A 14,345-nucleotide genomic window follows, 5' to 3' on the forward strand; every position below is an offset into this window, starting at 1 on the left:
ACTTAAACTTCAGCAAGTTTTACTAATGGAAGGCAGATGCGTGAACCATCCCTGGAGGACCACAGATTCAGTTCGTTTGTCTACCTTTTGGAATATAAAATTGCAAGATTCAAATAGATTTATTTTTTCTGCCTTAGTTTGAGGGTTCTGAGGAGATTAGGGAGAAGCAGGGGGGTGGCACTTAGGAGCCATTACCCAAAGCTCTGATAGCCATGCCCTGCTTGAGCCTAAACATTTGCTTTAGACTTTTTAAAAAGGATTAATTCTGGATTATGAACAACCCACAAGCTGGAAACGGACAGCCAACGATTACAAGTCGAAACTGCTACTGATACCATTGAACAGGCAACAGGAGACTTATTGTTAGCAGCTGTGTCTCATACTGCAGAGCAGACGTGTTCCCGGGAAGACAGTTTTAAAGAAAAACTTTAAATCCATGTAGGTACTGAAGTCAGGATGGATAAATATTTTTGCTTGAGTATTATCCAGAACTAACTTCTTTCTCAACCCTTGTTCAGATGTCTCAAGGACTATATATTCCTAACATTCTTGTTTCATGGGTTAATGCAAGACCTGGCCTCGGGTGCTTTCTCTTCATTCCTTGTCATTGCCTGTTTTGTTTGTAATATTTTTTTTTGTTTTTTGCTTGATTGTATTGAATTATTTGGGATAGGGGGTTAAGGAACTTTTTGTCATTTTCTCATTTATAATTTATTGCATGTATGTGTATGTGTGTGTGTGTGTGTGTACATGTATCATGTATCACAGAGCATGTATGAGGACAGAGAACAAGTAAAAGATCTAAAATTCTATCCTTCTACCATGTGTGTCCCAGGAATCAAATTCAGGACCTCAGGTTTGAAAGCAAACATAATTACCTGCTGAAACATCTCTCTTGCCCCTTTTTCTAATTGTATATTACTGCTAAGAATTACTCATATTACATATATATGAATTACATATGACCTTTTGTGTGTAATGAATATATGAACATATACATACAACATACATAAATATCCACTCACATATTTCATGCATTTCTTACTTAGTAAACTCTGGTACAAACACCTTAATTGTCTTCAGGGTAATGTGATTTTGTGCAAAAATAACAGACAGCCTCCCGACATTAGTAGTCAAGACCTTCATCTGGCGATTCGCTTCCGTAAGCTCAACACTCAGTTCCAGGTTACACAACTTTGAGGGGGTAACTTGTTTTGCTGTGGTTACCTCTTAATACTGGGAATTGAACCCAGGTTCTACTGCCCTCCAATAGCCACGGGACCAAGCACATGGACCTTGGAGAATACATAAAATCTAAACTATAAAAGGAGGGTTGGGTCAGTGATCTGGTGTCACTGGCTTGAGGGGAAAGAAAGTTTTGACAAAAAGATCAGAGAGGCATCCAGTTTGGTCACTGGTGCCAGTAGAAAGCCAGAAAGCATCCACTGAGTCTTTCCTTTATTTCTCCATTAGACCCAAAACGTCTTTCTGTTGAAAGAGAAGGTATGGGTGAGTCACATAGAGATGCATTTTTGCTTATCAAAAAAAATTGAGTGATATTTAAGAGTTTACAGTTATCTAGAAAAGCTACGTGTATCTCATTCCCAGCTCCAGATCTCCAGTAATACCTTTGATTTCCCAGACATCACTGTGTAGTGATCCCAGCAGCTGAAGCTTATAGTGGCGTTGGCAGGGAATGCTGGAGTTGCATCCCGGCTGTCCATCAGAGACAAGTCATACTGTCTGGAGGATGCCTCTCATAATGTTATTTTTTACTCCATCTCATAAAGTCTGTTCTGTATAAATATATTTTAATTAATTAATAAATAAGATGTAATGAATTCTGGCAGAGTGACATTTGAGCACAAGGCAAAGGACTTAAACAGATCCTGATGTGTGTTTGCCAGGAAAAACAACCCACACGTGTGCACTGAGCTCGCACACACTCACACGCACACACATGCACACACGCACATTCATACACTTTTATTCCTTGGGGATATTGTGTAATTTGAAGTTGTAGAAAGTTTATTTGACATTTGAGGGGCACCACTCTGGAAATGAAGAAGAGCAATGGAGGTAGTTTTTTCTGAGTGCCGAGCTGTTGGCTAGTGACCAACAAGAATGCCTGAGTATTTGAGAACTCAGCAACACTAGACTCCACTAGCTGAGCATGCAGTTCTATTGTTTCTTACCTTAATAGTTCTGGATAGATCACATCTTTATTTAGTGAAGGAGCTATAGGGACTCACTCGGTGGCTTGGGATACTCAATACTTGTCAGTATTATCTTCCCTGAATCGAACTTTCCTAAAGAATATCTATATAGGTTTTGAAAACCTTAGATAGGTCCCTCCAATAATAGCCTTTGTCCTCAGAATGCACCACACCCCCTACACACAATACACACACACAATACACACACACAGATATATATATACAAACACATATGTATGTATGCATATATGACTACCTAATGGACTGCCAGCTCAATGTCGGTAAAACAATTTTCTATAAAATACAGAAAAGAGCAATGTTTTGCTATTAAAAGATAATCTTCACTGCTTCTTTGTGTACCTGCTTCTCTGTGTACTCTTTCCATAGGAAAATCTTCTGTATTTTAAAATATGGAAGAATTTTGTTGTTTTTTATTTTGGCTGGTAACAGTGTGTGAGGTAATTGGGTTTCCTTCTTCCCTGACAAAGTCTCTACATTTCTTTAGGAAAGAGGTGATCTCACTTGCTTTATACTTATTGTCCAGTAGAGAATATTCTCAGTACATTTACCAAATAAATAAATAAATAAGGGGTAATTGCTTGGTCTTCCACATTGATTTCCTCTTAATTTAAGAAGCCATTAGAAATATCATGAACCTTGAGTGTAATTCGTGTGAATAACTTGCATTCATTCCACCTGCATTTTTAAGTCTCGTTATGGTCCTGGTCTTGTCGTAGTCTACAGTCCAATCAGTATTGTGTCACTTCCTGATCATTGACACTACCTTAAGGAGGTGATCAAGAGAATATCATCTTCAAGCTCTACCCACAAACACCTACTCCTATAGTGAGGCTACAAGTCTAAAGATGCTGCATAACCCCCAAACAGTACCAGCAGCTGGGACTAAATCTTCAAATACGGGAGCCTGTGTGAGACATTTTATAACTGAACCATAAGAATGTCAATACCTGTACAATTTCAATGCTAGCCACAGCTTGACTTGATTTATTGGGACAGTGTCCATGGTCTTCCACCTCCGTTGGCTCTATAAACACAATCATAGGCATGTAGACAAATCACTAAAGTAGGAATGACAGACAGGAATTTTCATTGCATTCTATTAGGAAATACTACACTAAATGTCCCTTTCAACTAAACTCAGGCCACCTGGTTACCTAGAAAAAGAGCTAACCTCACCCATTTTCCTGAATATGAATCTTAGTTGATAATTAATTCACACTTAAGCAATTGTATTTTCTGACTTGTTTCAAGGGTTGTTAGTGACTTTTGGTATGGTGCATGGAAATTGTTCTGCATATGCATTTATACCTTTCTAAAATATTAAAACTAACCTATCAGGAATGCCAACACATCTTGAAGCTCACAAGGTTGTTAAAGCAAAGAAACTCTGAAGGATTAATTTTAACTATAATTAAAATTTTCTCAAAGATAGCAAAATCAGTTTCTTAACCATCATGACTAAAACTGGTGAGGATGGTGGGAGAGGATATTTGTGTCCCTTGGTGGCATATGATGCAAGAATTTCCTTTGAAATTAAATTTTCATATATGTGCTGCATGTGTTACCACATGTCATTGTGAACTGTTTGGAAAAGAGAAAAGAAAGTAGAGAGATGCTTCCATTCCTAATGGACTTTCTGTGTGACCATAAATGACCAGTTGACCCGTCATTGACTTCCCAGCCTCGTTCAAGCTATCTTGCTTTGGTACATTTTAGAGCCTTCTAAAGTATATATTAAAATGTTCGTAATGCTTAAGACCCATAGTTAAGGGCACTCACTCTTTCCTGTGCTCCACTAGGGTAGAGATGTTTGTGTGATTCTTGGCTGGTGATATATACAGTAATTTCTTGTTAAAGTAAAAAAAAAAATTGTAATTTTACTGCTCGTTCCAGTTCCAAATGCAACCTTACAAATTCAGAGCTCAGAAATTAGCATCTTATCTTACACTCTGGATTTAAAAACAACTTTTAAAACTAAATAAGATGTCACCAGCTCTGATATAAAAGTCATGGTCTGTTGACTGCTTTGTAGGAAGACATTCAGATCCCAGAGCATCAAAAGGTTTTTTGCAACCATGGAGACATTGTTTGCATTCATCTAAACTGCCAGTCTATGGCAATTTTTGTGCCAATCCAAAAGGACCAAGGTAGCTGCCACTAAGCACTGTTTCTATAAACACTCAGTAGTAGACCTACTACTTTGTAATATTGCCTACCATAAAGTCCCACTGAATTCCTTAAGTGACACTGTCATCCTCCCTGTCGCGTTTGTACCGTGAGCACTGAACTGAGCCAGCAGACTTCAAATTTAATTTTTTTTTCAAAAATCTAGATCTAAAATAAACCATACTCTGTATGTTAACTTTTTGTTTTGAATAAGATTTTATAATATAATGATAAAATAATATATAACATAAATTATCATGGAAATGGGGCATTAAAACCTTTTTATAAAACAGCCCAGGCATGGTGACTCACACCTTTAATCCTGACACTCAGGAAGCATAGGTGGCCGATCTCTGAGTTTGAGGTCAGCCGGGCTATCCAGAGAAATCCTACTTCAAAAAAGCCAAATATGTATCTTCCTATTTGAATACAATGACTCCTTGGAAATCTTCACTTTATTTTGATTTTTTTTTTTTGGCCCTACATCAAGATAACCAGAAACTCATGATTTGTTTGCAGTCCAGACCAAGCCAGACCCGTCTCCACCAGACCAGACTGGTCCGGACTGGACCAGACAGGTCTCAAACAAACTAGACTCGTTTGGACCCGTCTTGACTGGTCCAAATCGGACCAGATCAGTTTCAACCAGATCAGACTGGTCCAGACCAGAACAGATTGGTCTCAACCACAACAGACCAGACAAGACTGGACCAGACAAAACTGGTTGAGACCGGTCTGGTCCGGTCTGGACTGGTCTAGACCAGTCTGGACCAGTCTGTTCCAGTCAATACTGCTCTGGTCCTGTCAAGACTGGTCTGGTCTGGTAGAATCTGGACAAGAGCAGTCTGCTCCGGTCTAAACTGGTCAAGTCCAGTCTGTTCTTATCTGGTCTGTACCAGTCTGGATGAGTATATTTTTGTCTGGTCCAGTCTTGTCTGTTCTGTTCCATTTGAGATTTGTCTGGTCCGGTCTGGACTGGTCAAGACCAGTCTGGACCAGTCTGGTCTGGTCAAGAATAGTATAACTAACTACCAGTGAGCTACACAGAAGACTCTCTTACAGTTCCACCAATGTGGAGTTGGAGAAGCTGTATTACTAGTGTTCTGTGGAAGAGTGCCAATCATTTTTATAGTTTACATAAAGAATACCCTTACATTTAGATGTATATATCCCAGATACAAAAGTTTTGGAAACCAGACTCTTTCATTGTGGAATAAATCTGTGTTCCATTTCAGTCTGCTATAGTACAAATCAAGCTAGCAGCCTCTGCACGCTTCTTCATGCTTGTGTAACGGTCCAGAAAGATCATGAACTTGTAAAGTATCATTAGGCTCAGCTTTTCATGTCTGTTAAACTGCAAACTACAGTTCCCTGCAGCCTCTCCACGGTGAGGTTGTTGTGGTTTTTAAGGGACATTAAGCCAGGGCAGTTGGGAATGCCATCTTTGAGAGTCACACCGGAGGAAAGGGCAGAATGTGGCCACCTGTCTATTCCCACATCCCCTTGTCTACATCACAGATTGTGACACTATCATCTGAAGCCAGTCTCGACTCACTGCTAAGGAATGCTCCCAAGTCTTCTGAGCCAGTACGATTCTCAGTGGCTATGATACAGCTCCAACAGCGACTCGGGCCAGCAATGGTGTTACAAAAGGCCTTTTGGATCCATGACTGCTTCTGTTGACCTTTGGCAGGGTGATTGGTGATGCGAAGCTTTACCCTCTTGAAGGAGGAGAATGAAGAAGATGTAAAACCTAGCTAATTCCAATCTTTCCTTCTTTGAGATTGATGGTGTTTCTTGACTACCTCTTGAATGATTAATAATACAAAGGCTAATTCTTCTTTACCCAGTGGTTGTTGTCATCCTTGGTAGTTTGACATTTTACACTTTAAGTAAGCACAGCCCTAGGCAAGGAGACACCTTGAGACAGATTTCCTTATTGAAAGAAGATATAACCAACAGAGTCAACAAATATGCCAGTGCCAAGACACCACCAATAGACTAAAGAGAAGGATAAAATGAGGCAAAGTGAAATGCAGGAGGAAAGGGTAATAGACAAGAAGAAAGGACCATACACAGTAGAATGAGGAAGCAACGTGTCTCTTGGAGGCCAATGTGAACAGAGGACAATACTGAGCCCCCTCAGCCATAGGAGTGCAGTTGGGCATACTCAATCCATCTGCCACTGTTTTAAGTAAAAAATCAGGGTGTGGTGTCTGCATCATGTACGAGTGAGTGTGGGAGGATCTCATCAATCATGCTTCTTTCTAGAGACATGTTTTGTTTTTGTTTTTTTAAAATGATCAACAGGACAGATTCAGTTCCAGGTTATAATTTGTAATTTTGAGAAGCTGAAGAAGTTTTTTTTTGAAAAGGCGTGTCCCGTATACTGTTATACTGTCTTCCTTCCATGGCATCAACAGCAATCCAAAGCCCCGAAAGAGTGGCTAGCACCCTTTATGGAGAAGAGCTCAGCAGCAAGAGAGGACACAGGAAGGAGCGGAGCTCTTCAGGAAGGACTCACAGCTGTCTCCTGGTCTCCTTGCTAAAGGGATCTTTTGTGCCCCTCCATTAGATCAGGAACTGACATCTAAGACACAAAGGAACTGAAATGCAAACCTACACAATTTTGGCCCCTGCATCATACCCACTCTTATGTTTAATGTTTGTCAAGCATCCAACAAAAGTCCATTACCATTCTCAGAGCCAGAGAGAGAGGGAGAGAGAAATCAGCAAAAAGTTCCTTCTCTTATCAAGCTTAAAATCATATTCATCAAGTTTAAAATCATAACATGAAAAAAATTTAAGCAAAAAGTAAGTAAAACAAATCAGGCAAGTATAGATGGGGGCTGGTACCTAAAAGATAAACCATGAAACCTAGAAAATATCAGAAGGAAAAGAATAAAAGTAGCTGTTTAGCCAGGCAATGGTGGCACATGCCTTTAATCCAAACACTTGGGAGGAAGAGGCCAGCGTACCTCTGTGAGTTCAAGGTCAGCCTTGTCTGTAGGACAGTCAGGATTACACAGAGAAACTCTGTCTCAAAAACAAACAAAAAGAATAAAAGTCAATAGTAAAAAGAAAATCAGTAGAGAGGATGGGAAGTGATAGTGGAGACAGGATGATTCTCTACAGAGTATCTAGAAAGGAAAAAGAGGATGGAAAGTATGGTAAAGAAGGCTTTGGGTTTGTGTTTATAGGAACTAGCAGCACACTCTTGAATAAACAAGGGGGGAGATGGTAAACACACTGAAAAATAATGAACAGAAAGAAAAACAAGCTGAGGAGCACCAGTCATTCAAGGAACTGAAGTTGCATGACTCAGGCTCTCGTAAGGATAGAGAAAGATGAATATGGAACTTATTACATAAGCCAGAAAAAAAAGTCATTTAATAAGATTGAGACAAGAAAGGAGGTATTAAAGATGTCAGGAGAGAGGAAGGAGCTTAGGGTGATGGCTATGAAACATGAAAGCAAGGGAACAAAAACATGAGGTGATTTCTGAATAGTTCCAAGGCCCACCTCAGGTTAGCAACAAGGATACTAACTTGAGACTTTGGAATAGTTGCCTGCTTCTTTTGCAAATGAGCAAGCATAGTGCAGATGGGCGCAAAGCTGAGGTATCCAGAATTGTGGTTTAACCAGAAGAGAAAAAGAAGACAAGATAAGTGAGAGGCAGCTGACAGCATAGTCAAGAGAATAACTATAATGATTAACCAGGGGACTCAAGCTGGGCCATAGGTTATAAAACTTGAACAGAATATAAATTATATATTCAAGTGGGATTTAAGGTTTATAAGATTTGGAATTAGAGAGGTAGACAGAGATACAGAGAAGATACACACAAGCTATGAGCATAGAAAGAGGTAGTCAAAGAATGACAAAATAAAACTGATATTGACTTGTTAAAAGTTCTTATAATAAAAAGCCCAGGGTGTGACCATAGAAGTGAATGGCTTATACGGGGCAAAGGATGACATTATTGAAAGAGACAAGGGCTCAGAGCTAAAAGAACTAGACATTTTAGGTACCTTTCTGTTGCTGTAACAAAAATACTCTGGCAAAAGCAGTCTGAGAATGCAAGGGTTTGTTTTGGCTCCTTTGAAGGGCAGCTCATCATAGTGGGAAAGTAGAGGCGGTGAGAACTTGCAGCCGCTGGGACCATGGCATCAAGGCAGGAAGAAGAGAAAAATGGATGCTTGTGCTCAGCTAGTTTTCTTTTCATGAAATCTAGGACCTAATCCCAAGGAATGGCCCTACCCACTTGTAGAAGGAGCTGCGGGCCTCTTCCTGCCGCCCAGCTCCCGGCCACCAGCTAGCTTTACCCAAAATAACAACACACAAATTGTATTCTTTTCAACACTGCCTGGCCCATTAGGTCTATCCTCTTCTTGGCTAACTCTCATATCTTGCTTTAACCCACACCTATTAATGTGTGTAGCACCACGAGGTGGTGGCTTACTGGGAAGATTCTAACCTATGTCCATCTTGGGCCAGAGCTCCTGGCATCTGCCTCACTACCTTCTTCCTCCCAGCATTCTGTTCTGTCTACTCCACCTACCTAATTTTCTGTCCTATCAAAGGGCCAAGGCAGTTTCTTTATTAACCAATGAAAGTAACACATAGACAGATGACCCTCCTCCAACACCCACTGTGGGTGAGTGTACCTACTACCTGTAATCCAATTGACATAATTCCTCATGGGCAAGCCCAGAGACTAAAGAAGCACCTGGAATTTGTCCCCTGGGTAATTCTAGATTCTGTCAAGTCAACAGCTAACACTAGCCATCATTCAAGGAATTAGAAAAAAACATCAATGTAGATACTGCAATCCCCCTAGAAAAGGGGGTGATTTGTTAAACAGCTATAAGCCAGAAGAAAACAATCTTTGTAGACTGTCATTATACAAGACAGGATATGACATCAAGTTCAAATCAAATTGCTTTCTCTTGAGGGAAGTTCATGTTCACAGGTAGCCCTGCTGCCCTTTTGTTAACACTGGAAGATAAGCAGCGTGCAGAGTTTGTCTCTGATTATCTTTGCTTCCCTTTAAACACAGTGCAAATCTATCAGTAAGGGGAGTGCAGAGCTCATCAGACTTCTCTATCAGAGAAGTTCCAGAGAGAGAAGAGAAGAGGCTTGTATCCAGAACCTCTTACATCCCAGCCCAGAGCAGCAAGTCCTCAGTTCAAGTGAAGCTAACTGCTTTTCTATAAAAATAGACATGCAGTGTTGTCCTAGCTGGATAATATACAGCCAACCACTGCATCGTTTTAGATTCGTTTCTTTGATAGTGTTGTGCAGATTGTCCTTTTCATGGCTCCATCATCTTGGAGGGATTTGGGCTGCCTCATTGGATCATACACATGTGTCAGAGGATAAAGAAAGAAAGCACTGAGGACTCTGCAGAAGTTAAGGTTTATGTACAGAAGTGCTACTGTCACTTATACCTGTATCCAGTTGTCCAGTATGGAGTCCCACCATCTGACCTACTGCACAAAAGTCAGGAAACTTAGGAGGGCTTCAACATGAAAGAAACTCGGGATTCATATACATTGTTCTGTCTATGACATACACATATGCAGTACTCAGCATGCAACTGAAGTAAAGCTTTAATTTATTTTCCCTTGAACAAGACAGAAATTCCACAAAGATAAAATGTTCCATGTGTAATCTTTTGGGCTCTTCCTTCTCCCTGTCAAAGTCTTCAGGAGAAGAACAGTACCAGCATGCGGTGCAGCAAGTAACAAGTTGGGGAAACTGCCTCTTCCAGAAACCTTCTGGGACATCACTTTGGGCTTTAGCATGACCCTGTTTGCTTCTCTATAAAAACAAGAGCAATAACCAAGGACAATATCATTCTATAGCTCTAAGAAGTCAAAATTGGTTCAGTTGATAACACACAAAATCTCCAGAGAAACCACCCATAATCCAACAACTTCTTTGTTGTAATGACAGCTCACAGCCTTGTTCTTTTACCCTCATTTCCTGAAGTCACTGCTCAATGGTGTTTCTGAAGTCAACAGCCTTCTTTTGTGCTTTAATATTCTCCTTTGTAGTTGTTGAGCACTGCTAGTAATAGTTCATCTCAAAAAAAATATCCATTTCTATTCACAATCTCTCTCTCTCTCTCTCTCTCTCTCTCTCTCTCTCTCTCTCTCTCTCTGACAAGCTCTCACTACATAGTGAAGGTTAAACTCAGATTCATGGTTATCCTCATTCAGCCTGTCACATATAGGGTTACAGATATGCACAACAGTACCTGGCCCTCACAAAGTCTTTATGATATGAATTCAATTGATGTTGAGCTGAATGCTAGGTTCTGATGAGAATTTATGTTTTAAAGTATATACGTAGACTGTTATATGGAACTGTAATTTTGTATATGTGCACACATGTATATATCTTTGTATATATAAGTACATGCATTTCATAGTACCACCTATTCAGAGTGGTATGTATTATTAGATGGCGATGTATTCTTTGTTTGGAAGATTCTTCTGTGGTTGCATAAAAAAGGATCCTTGTTTGGGGAAAATACATGTTGCAAGTTGACTGAGCATTCTCAGCTTTCCATCAAGAAAAAGAATAAAATCATTGCATCTACTCAGCAATCTATTATTATTACCTCCGTGTTTGCCTTTTCTGACCTGGTCTGTGGAAGCAGATTTGGGTCTTTGCTAACTGTCAGTAAGATTTATCAGTCAAGAAAGATGGAGAGACCTCAGAAAGAAGTCTTGCTGGTAGTCATCTATAGCAGGTGGTTTTCCCCATGCCTAACTATTCCAGTACACATGGAGTCCCCAGAGAGGCGGTTTCCCAAGTATTCAACTCCTGCAGTGTGAATTACATCTCCACACTTGATTTCTGTAGTGTAAGGGGGTCAAAGGTACCTAAAGGCCATGACTTCAACCTACATCACCATCACATGCCTTTTTAGTAGAGTGTACCCAGAAGTATACTTTCCTGCAAACAATCTTCTGTGGCAAAGCAGAAAGCAAATGTGTAGTGAGGTCCACTGATTCAGACCGCAGTCTTCTTTCTACTATTCTGGGAGCCACGGACGGAGGTTCAGATCTTGACTAAAGAAAGATTGTCCCTTGAGTATGCTAGTGCAGAAATGGGTAGTAACTCTTCCCTTCATCTGTTGTTGCTACTCTGGTATTTTCCTGGCATTTACTATCAAATTCTTCATTTCCACAGTCATTTGTTTCAGGCATTCATTGTTTATATTGAAATTTCTGGTTCATATTATAATAAAGTTCTCCATTCTGAATGGATCTCAGAAGGCAACCCACAAATGGATGTATGATGAGCTACGGATCTAGAGGACATAAAATATTAACAATAAATAGATCGACCGAAAGAGACTATGCATATTCTCTACACTTTCTTTGCCACTGTTAACCTCAATTTAACCTGTCCTACTCTAAAGTTCTGTGATTTTGTTGGAAAGATTTTTTGTATAAAATTAAACAAAATTTCTGGTATGTCTATTCAAAGTAAAATTATTCCTAAAAATGATTGGTTTGTAAGATTCCATTTAAATCACATGAGTACCTTCCATCTGCAAAACCAAAGCCTCAACATCTTACTTCATGTCAGTCAGCTTAATGGTTAGTTTTCACTATCAAATATAGTCTGGATTTGGAATCACTCAGATAGCACTTGCCTAAGCATGTCTGCGAAGGTGTTTCTAAAAAAAAGAGAGAGAAAATAATTTTACAGAAAAGAACAGAAGAAAAACCTGCTCTGAATGTGGTCAGAATTATCTCATGGGCTAGAGTTCTAAACTGAATAAAACCAGTAGAGAAAATGGGCTGAGCAATAATATTCATCTTTGTTTGCTGTCTGTGAACATAATGTGTCCAGCTATTTCACCCTCTACCACCATGTCTTCCTCACCATTGTGGACTGTATCCTATAAAATTATAAGGCAAAGTAAATCTTAAGATGACTCTGCCAGGTATTTCATCAGTTGTGAGAGTAATACAGATAACTGGTTACAAGAGTGGGGTTGTTGATGGGCATGGAGTTTGTGGTACTTTGCAATTCCCATTGTGGGAAGAAAGCAGACCAGTTTGGGTCTGTAGGTTAGCACTGGAACAATATTCCTAGAGTTTAGTGAGTTATTCAGGTGGCTGCTTAGGAAAAAAAAAGAATGCCAAGAGAAATGCAGACTGTGGAAGTCAGGGTAATGAGGTTTCAGAGAAGAACAAGGACTCTCTTAGAAATGTAGTTACCAAACACTGGCATTGCATCCTGGTAAAGAATCTGGCTAAATCTTACCTGTGTCCCGATAACATGACTGAGGCTGAACTCAAGAGGGATTGACTAAGTTTTTGGCAGCTAAAGTTTTCGAGACAGTGTGGCTTCCAAGCTACGGAGTATGAATTGCTCACTGCATTTACTCAGGTTCACAATGGGTGTTCAAAGCAGGGAAGTGTGAAATAGGCGTGGTTTAGTAAGGAAAGGGGCGTGGCAAGTTTAAAGCTATAAGCAAGGGGGATATAAATGAAATAATTCTATCTGTTGGAGAGGGTAGCACTTAGCACTGGAGAAATAGGAAGGACACTTTTGTGACGAGATGCCATGCATTGAAGACTCCAGCTTGCAAAACGTAAATGCAGTTGAGAAGAGAAATATTGAACTGAAAATGACACCCAAGAGATTTTTCTGGTCAAAAATGAAACAAACAAAACTGCCTAGTGAAGTGTGTCCTCGGGTTCAGCCATCATACGTATGAGGTCACCACAGCCACACTCTCTACATCTTAAGCTGGAAGAACTCAGAATTTCATGATGCTTGTTTGACAGGTGTGGATCATAGCAGAGTTAAAAGGTTCTAGAGGATGGAATCAAAGTTCTAGAAAGTTGCTGAGGCCAGGCAATGAGTGGCAAGATCAAATTCTCTGCATAGAGGCATTGAGAGGTATTGCATGGAACTGGGAAGAATAAGCCGAAATGACAGTGGAGACCCCAGGACATGGATATGTCAGGACCTTAGGATGACTGCTGAGTGAAACCAGCCCAAGAGAGAAATGAGATGCTAGAGGTATAAGATTCGGGGTTTCTGCTATTGGCTTTCAGTGTTGGTTTGGTCTATAGATAATCTTCCCTTTCTGTTTTCACTCCTCTTTTGTGGGAGAAGAATGTTTATTCTGTGCTTTTATATATGACAAGTGTATAAAAATGTTTTACTCTACAGGCTCTCACAGCTAACATAATGAGAAAGATTGGGCTTTGAATAAGGTTGTAGCTTTTAGGAGAGTGAGGACTCCTACAGTTGAACCAAATGCTCTCACATTATGAGTTGGCCATGAGACTTTAAGACACACAAGTGAAAGGTTAAACGTGGTATGGACAAGCAATGAATTTAGGGTGACTGGCTTTCACTGTCAGCTTGAACCCAACTAGAAGAAACACTTCTGGGCATATCCATAAGGTTCTAAATGTGGAAACGCTACCTCATGGACTGCGACAATGATGTCAACAGAAACAAAAGGAAGGAGCAAAAGTCAGCCTCCAGCCTTCATCCCCCTTTTCTTCTTGACTCCAGACAGAGTGTGACCAGCAACCTCACACTCACACTGCTGTGCTTTTCCCAGTATAATGGACTGCATCCTCTCAAACCCTAAGCTAAAACAAACCTATCCTTTAGCTGTTTTTGTAAGATGTGCGCCATAACAGTAAGAGAAGTAACTAATACATGAACATTCACGCTAATTAATAAAACATAAGCACAGACATAAATGGAGAACACATTATTAACAGCCTCTAATACTTTTCATATTAATAAAGGCTAAGCTCTTAGACGTGAAGCAGGCAGCCACTCACTGTGCTGAAGGCTGGTTTGCTAGCACAAAAGCAGCCCATGTCAATGGCATTGGCTCTAACTTCAAGCATGGTCTCCAAAGTCTCTCTGAGAAAAATCAGATTTGCC

This window comes from Microtus oregoni, unplaced genomic scaffold (assembly GCF_018167655.1).
Source record: "Microtus oregoni isolate MIOR12 unplaced genomic scaffold, Mior012 000013F_ref0000133, whole genome shotgun sequence".
NCBI classification, from domain to species: Eukaryota; Metazoa; Chordata; class Mammalia; order Rodentia; family Cricetidae; genus Microtus; species Microtus oregoni.